At 46.7% G+C, this 7154-nt stretch overlaps 1 protein-coding gene across 1 annotated transcript in view; it reads left to right on the top strand.

Moving 5' to 3' along the window:
- The window catches only part of ano5b (anoctamin 5b), a gene marked incomplete at both ends in the record, with an annotated part of 67617 nt that overhangs the window by 314 nt on the left and 60149 nt on the right, over positions 1–7154 (top strand). The gene's annotated exons all lie outside the window — the stretch shown is intronic.

The following is a 7154-nucleotide window of genomic DNA, read 5'->3' as shown; positions in this document are numbered from 1 at the left end:
CATCCACTGTACATTACACATCCCTTCTTTGTATGTTGGCTGTGAAAGCGGCGTGGTTTCGGTAGCTCAAATAAAACGGTCTCTGCAGCCGGATCTCGCTTTTCTAGCGGAACGCAGGGCAGAATGGAGCTCGAAAATGAACCATGCATGGCTTTCTTCTGTCAGCGTGATTGGTAGAAACGAGACGTGAATCCCCATTTTGCCGTGTATGGCCCTGGTTTCACGGTTTAAACGTTAAAATCAGTTAAACTCAATTAATTCCTGGACAATACACCGTCTGTTTACCATGCTACGGTAGGAAGTGTATGGTATTGTCTGATATGGACCGCCCTTTGTGAAATAGAAAGTAACGGCCAGGTAAGCCACCTTGCCCTCTTAATACGCATATGGGTTAGCCAGGACACCGTTATTTAACGTTTGCAAACATACTTGCTGTTTCACAAAAGCACATACTTAGAAGCGGCTAATGTTTGCATTCCACCGCCAATGTAGCCTAAACATAATCTTACTCCATAATGTCAAGACTCGTGTCGCTTTTCACATAATCGACATCATGTCAAAGATCTGCGGTTGAGCAGGGTTTGGGTGGATACAGTTTCATTGTCATCAGCAGCCAGACAGACTATTATTGAATCTGATACCAAAGACTTCCCTGGCCTCCGTGGAATGTCTATTGCAACACTGCAGAGATTGCTGCTGGGTCGATAATCGTCAAAGACGTCGACATTTAAACGCGATGCCTCTGGACTCTTGGTCGTGTGTAGACTAGACTACCATTCCCCTGCTGGAGCGGCTAGGCTACGTGTCTTTTTTTCCTAGAGAACCGCCAGCCTCACGCACCCGCGACCCCCTCCAACACACCCCCTCGCTCCTCGTTCCTCTCTTTTCAAAGGACGTTCTTTTCATTCATAATCCATTACTCACCCGGCACTGCACAGCACAGGCGGACCGGAGAGGGCTGCCCTTCGTGGCTCTCAAAGCCACACAACACTACCACCTCCGGCTGTTACTCACTAGAACTGAGCGCAGAGCGGGATTGTGGAGAGCTGGTTATTAACGGCGTGTTGTTATATGTGTCATAACGATGTAGGCAGGTTGCGATAATCTGTTGTGTGACCTTGTGGGGGTCCCTGCTCTGCCTCTCCTTCCGGCCCGATTTGACTGCTGTCCCTTTCCTGAAACGTGGGAATGTCGTAACCCGCGGTCAGACTTCTCCGACCCAGACTGCATGGTCTCGAGTGAGTCAGGGCTGTGGGAGCTGCCATTACGGCATCCACAAATTCAGAAAAAACCTACTCTCTCTCTCTCTCTCTCTCTCTCTCTCTTAGAAAAAAACCCTCTCCCTCCATACACACACACACACACACACACACACACACACACACACACACACGCCCCCCCCCCCCCCCCCCAACACACACACACACACACCTCTCCCCTGAAGCGGAGGATTGGGGATGATTTAGAGATATGGATCCGGTGGTGTGTTTATGTCTGGAGGCTGTAAGAGCCTTGTTACTCTCTTCAGGCTTATGCTGGTAACTGTTTATCCATTACAGTGTGTTAGTTAGTATGTTACTACTGCACGCTCTACCGTTGTACGTAGTTAGTATGTTACGACTGCATGCCCTACCATTGTGCGTAAAAAAAAAATGTGTTTATTGATCAAACCACAAAGCATATTACAAACACTATAGGGATTGACGTAGAGAGGGGGTGGTTTGATATTTTTCTTATTTTTTAAAACACTAAACACACAAATGTTATACCTGCCACCCATCCAACCACCCCCACCTATCCACCCCATTTGTATCCTATTGAGTACAACACACAAATCTAAAAGCGATAAGTGTACAAAAAAATTCTAGATGCAGAAATGACTTTTAATCTTTTAAACAGGAACTTTTGTCTGGTGGTCTAGAACTCTTACAGTGTAGCTGTATCTGATGTTTGGCAATAAGAGCAGCAAATGCGACCAAAGAGGAGATGATTGAGAACAGTGAAGAAGATCATAAATTGAAGAAATACTGGGGGGGGGGGGGCGGGGGACATTATGTTTTCTAAAAAAGTTTTTTTGAGGCTGTTTTTGAAAGGATGTGAAATGAGTTCTTGCTTAATTACCCAATTGAAACTATCCAAATAGACCATGGTTTGGAACACCAAATTTAGTAACAAGGTTATCGAAACTTCCAAATGACACCTCTAAATACAGGTTACAACAGTAAAGAGGCCAGCTGCAGAGAAAACTCCACCAGGTAACCGTCTGGTCCAGGGGTTGGATTGCTCTGCATTAGAGATATGCAGGAGGTTCTTCCATCCTCAGTGGCTCATCTAGGGTTACTGCCAATTATTTTCTTATTGATGGAATGTCTAAATTATTAAGAAAAGATTCCATAAAAGAGGTGTCAAGAGGGAGGTTGCGATTTGTAGAGGTTGTGTGTGTGTGTAACATCTGTTGGCTCCCTTTTTGCCCTCAGGGCATGAGGTGTGTGTGTGTGTGTGTAGTGTCTGCTGCCATCATCCTTTGAAGCTCCCCGAATTTACCCTGACAGCCATGTGTAGTCCTCTACTCTATGTGTGTATCTAGTGGGTGTGTGTGTGTGTGTGTGTGTCTAGTGTGCCGTCCTAAAGAGACTACAGTTGGCCTGCACTAGGAGCTATGAGCTGGAACAGCAGACAGAGGGGAAAACTGTGTGTGTGTGTGTGTGTGTGTGTGTGATTGAGGGTGATGCATGCTGAGTGACTACAGAGTCTGGTCTTATACACAGAAACATCACCTGGACCTGATGACAGTGTGCAGAGCAGTGTGTGTGTGTGTGTGTGTGTGTGTGTAGTGACAGTAGTAGGTTGTCTGCTCGCTCCTACCAGTGGTATTCTCTCAGAGGGAGGAAGTGTCCTGTCGTTTCCTCCATAGTGCTGCTGGGACACTGATAACTTATAATGGTGTACAGAGGAAGGCAGACTGAACTGATGGATTACACACACTATATAGCAATATAAATCTTATTTATTTATTATTATTTATACAATCTATAAATCTTCTTGAATTGCTGAAAAGAAAAGCTGGCAGGTCTAAATGAAAACGGAAAGTGAAACAATGTATGTTTACGCCACGTCACATTCTGATCATATACATTTATGAAATCTATCCATACATGAACAGTATAAGGAGGGGGGTGGTAAAGCTGGTATTGTGACTAGCTCCAGTGATTTAGTGATTTCTCTGCTCTTTTTCCTGTCCTGCTCCGATGCCGTATGAGTCACTGGTGAGTTCCTATCAAACTCATCGCCTGCGTCTGATTGGACCTAGTGGTTTGGCTCATATTGAGTTTGACAAATGGCCTCCGACAGACTGATTAGACGGCCAGAGCTGAGAGAGGGCCAGAGCTGAGGGAGGGCCAGAGCTGAGAGAGGGCCAGAGCTGAGAGAGGGCCAGAGCTGAGAGAGGGCCAGAGCTGAGAGAGGGCCAGAGCTGAGAGAGCTGAGAGAGGGCCAGAGCTGAGAGAGGGCCAGAGCTGAGAGAGGGCCAGAGCTGAGAGAGGGCCAGAGAGGGTCAGAGCTGAGAGAGGGCCAGAGCTGAGAGAGCTGAGAGAGGGCCAGAGCTGAGAGAGGGCCAGAGCTGAGAGAGGGCCAGAGAGGGTCAGAGCTGAGAGAGGGCCAGAGCTGAGAGAGGGCCAGAGGGCCAGAGCTGAGGGAGGGCCAGAGCTGAGAGAGGGCCAGAGCTGAGAGAGGGCCAGAGCTGAGGGAGGGCCAGAGGGCCAGAGCTGAGGGAGGGCCAGAGCTGAGAGAGGGCCAGAGCTGAGGGAGGGCCAGAGCTGAGAGAGGGCCAGAGGGCCAGAGCTGAGAGAGGGCCAGAGGGCCAGAGCTGAGGGAGGGCCAGAGCTGAGAGAGGGCCAGAGCTGAGGGAGGGCCAGAGCTGAGTTGTTGCTACTCTTTGGAATCCAGCTGTGAAGCTCTGAGGGAGGGGCATGGAGTGTAAGGTCTGTGCTCTGTCCCTGTCTTGTTTCCCTATGTATCCCTTGTGTTCTCACGTGTTTCTTCATTTGTGTTTGTTTACCCTTGTCTCCTCGTGTCTGTCTCCTCACGCCCTCCCCTTGTTATTGTGCTTGTGCTGGTTATTAGTTTGTCTCCCTTGTGTGTCATGTGATCTTGGTTCCTTGTCTAGTCTTTGTGCTTCCTTGTTCCCATCATGTGCTTTTCACCATGTGCTTCCCTGTGTTTGTTTGTGTATACCATGTGCCCTCATTGCTGTCATTGTCTCCCCCGCCTTGATTGTTCTCACCTGTCCCTTGTTATCTGCTCCTGTTAATTCCCTTGTTTAGTCCACCTGTGTCTCATTGTCTGCCCGCCTTGATTGTCTTCACCTGTCCCTTGTTATCTGTTGTGTATATATACTCCTTGTGTTCTTGTCTCGTTGCTGGATCATCATAAATGTCGCGTGTTTGTTTCCCAGTGTTCCCAGTGTTCCCAGTGTTCCCAGTGTTCCCAGTGTTCTCAGTGTTTTTCGAGTGTTCCTCCGTGTTCACAGTATTATTTGATATTTCTCGTGTTGCTGACCCTGGACTGTTTTCGACTTCTCTATTGCCTTTGCCCTTTTGGATTGTTTGCCTGCCATTGGACTGCTTAACCGTGTATGGAACCCTGGACAGTAAAACGTTTATTCTTCATTCTACCCCTTGTGTCTGAGTCGTGCGTTTGAGTTCAACACCCCACTCCAATTCGTAATATGGAGTTGGTGCTTCGCTTTGGTATCCAGCTGTGATGCTCTCTTAAAGCCTAGTTTACATGGAGTGGAGTTTGTCTGCGTCCGAGCTGAAACTAATACAAATAGCCCTATCATTTAGACGAACACTCTCTATCCGCACGCGGTATCTGCAACGATTCGAATTGGGGGTAGAAAGTGAGTAGATCTGAATTGGTACGGGGGCTAGTGTTTGTGTGCACGGATTCACACAACCTGATGACGTCATTGTCCCACGTGATCGCATCGCGATCTCCAACCAATATATATAACACTTGTTGTCTCTCTACATCTCACTCATGGTGTGACTCGAACTCACTCTCATTAATCCAGCCTACTGATTTTTTGTTCATAAATGAATGTAGAATGGTCGGAGCAAAGCCTCATGGGAAATGGGATGAAGGCTTTGCGGTTAGGCTAAACGTTGCTAATTGTAGCTTGTCTACGGGCTGTTCTCAATCGGATGGGTTCGTCTTTACGCAAATCTCTCGTTACCAGGCTACGTCCTTACGCAATTAAAAGATTCGATTCGTGTGAAAAATGAACCCGATTCAGTGAATCTAGGCTCCGTGTAAACTTGGCATAAAACGAGAGTCTAGATCTGTCTTTGGATACCAGATAGTAGATCTCTTAAAGGAAAAATCTAAACGAGAAGAACAAGGATATATCTTAAAATGGTTTTGTTACTTCTCATTGTAATTGTTTTAAAGCTGGACGTCATCTTAAAAGTAGGATTTTAGACCTGTCTTTTAACCTAGACATTAGATATTTTTTATTCACTTTTTGATCCAGCCATGTTTGCCTTTAGAACATCAGATCCTTCAAAGGTTTCACTTTAACACAGGACACGAGATCCTTTTCAAAGAAGGGTTTTGGATCTGTATTTAAAAGAGGACATGATATCCTTTAAAGAGGATTTTAAACAGGATTGTAGTTTTAAAGGGGATGTCCTGCTTCAGGCTCATCACACACACACACACACACACACACACACACACACACACACACACACACACACACACACACACACACACACACACACTAGAATACCACAACAGCTGGTTACAGTGGCAGTCACACGAACTTCCTCCCTAAAGTGTGTGTGTGTGGGTGTGTGTGTGAATGTATTATTAAGTGTTATGTGATGTGTGTGTGTGTAATTAGTGGGAGATGAAGTTCTAGGGGCACGCTTGAGGAGGTCCTCAGTAATGAACTCTGTTCTTCATTCTGGTTTGTGATCAGGAGAACCCTGTCGGCTCCGTCTGCCTTCATTACTATAGTGACCTCTCCCTGATGCCATAACTGGTGCAGTTATTTAACACACACACACACACACACACACACACACACACACACACACACACACACACACAAACACACTTACACTGCTCTGTTCTGGTAGGAACAACCCTCAGTAAAGCAATCAGATGCATAGATCAGCTGAATTGCCCATTTACGGAGGATAGATATTGATTTTCATTTGTCCCCTTATTGAAGAGGATCAACTGGAATGTGAGTTCTAAAAGCAACCTGAATCTCAGTTCTAGTGAAGCCCTAGTTCCCTCCCTCTCTCTCACTCACAGGAAGCTGAGCCTCCCGTGTGCCACACACACACACACACACACACACACAAACACACACTCCCCTGTGCCTCATAATATACCTTTCTCCAGAACTCATCTTCCTCATTATCTTCATCATCCACTGTTAGTGGACTAGTAGGAGGAAGACACACACACACACATACTTTTGCACACGCACACACACACTCCCTCTCTCACACGCACACACACACTCTCTCACACAGACAAACACTCTCTCACACACACACACACACTCTCACACACACAAACAAGGCTGTGGGGTGGGTTGGAGGAATGACCTAGTTCTGTGGTTCATTGTTTTTTATTTATGCAATGCAGAATGGGTAATCAGAAAACATGGACAGTAGCCTATCTTGCAGCAGGGGAAATACACACACATACTCTTACACACACACATACACACACACACACACCCACACTGACAAACACCCAGTGGCGGAACTACCATTGAGGCGAACTAGGCAACTGCCTTAGGCCCCCACCTAGCAGAAAGCCCACGATAAAAAAAAAAAAATCACCCTAGTTAGTTCAGGACTCCGGAGCTGCATGAAAGTATATTTATTAGACAGACAAACAAAGACAATTGCAATTGGGCTCCCCTACCAGCCGAGGCTGACAGTGAAGGCCCTGATAAACCCTTCGCACGGGGTTTATATAGTAAGAAGTTTGGCTTTCAGCAGGGATGATCACGTGGTGGATTTCTCACGTCCGAGGCTCCCTGTCTTGCAAGGGTGGCAGTTTTGCACAAGGTCGGAAGAAGCACAGTTCCTTTCTTATCTCCTCTGGTCTAAACATGCTCTTGTTCATAT

This window comes from Sprattus sprattus (assembly GCF_963457725.1).
Source record: "Sprattus sprattus genome assembly, chromosome: 18".
In the NCBI taxonomy this organism is placed as follows: Eukaryota; Metazoa; Chordata; class Actinopteri; order Clupeiformes; family Clupeidae; genus Sprattus; species Sprattus sprattus.
The sequence above is the reverse complement of the archived record's forward strand: the minus strand, read 5'-3'. Positions and strand labels throughout refer to the sequence as shown.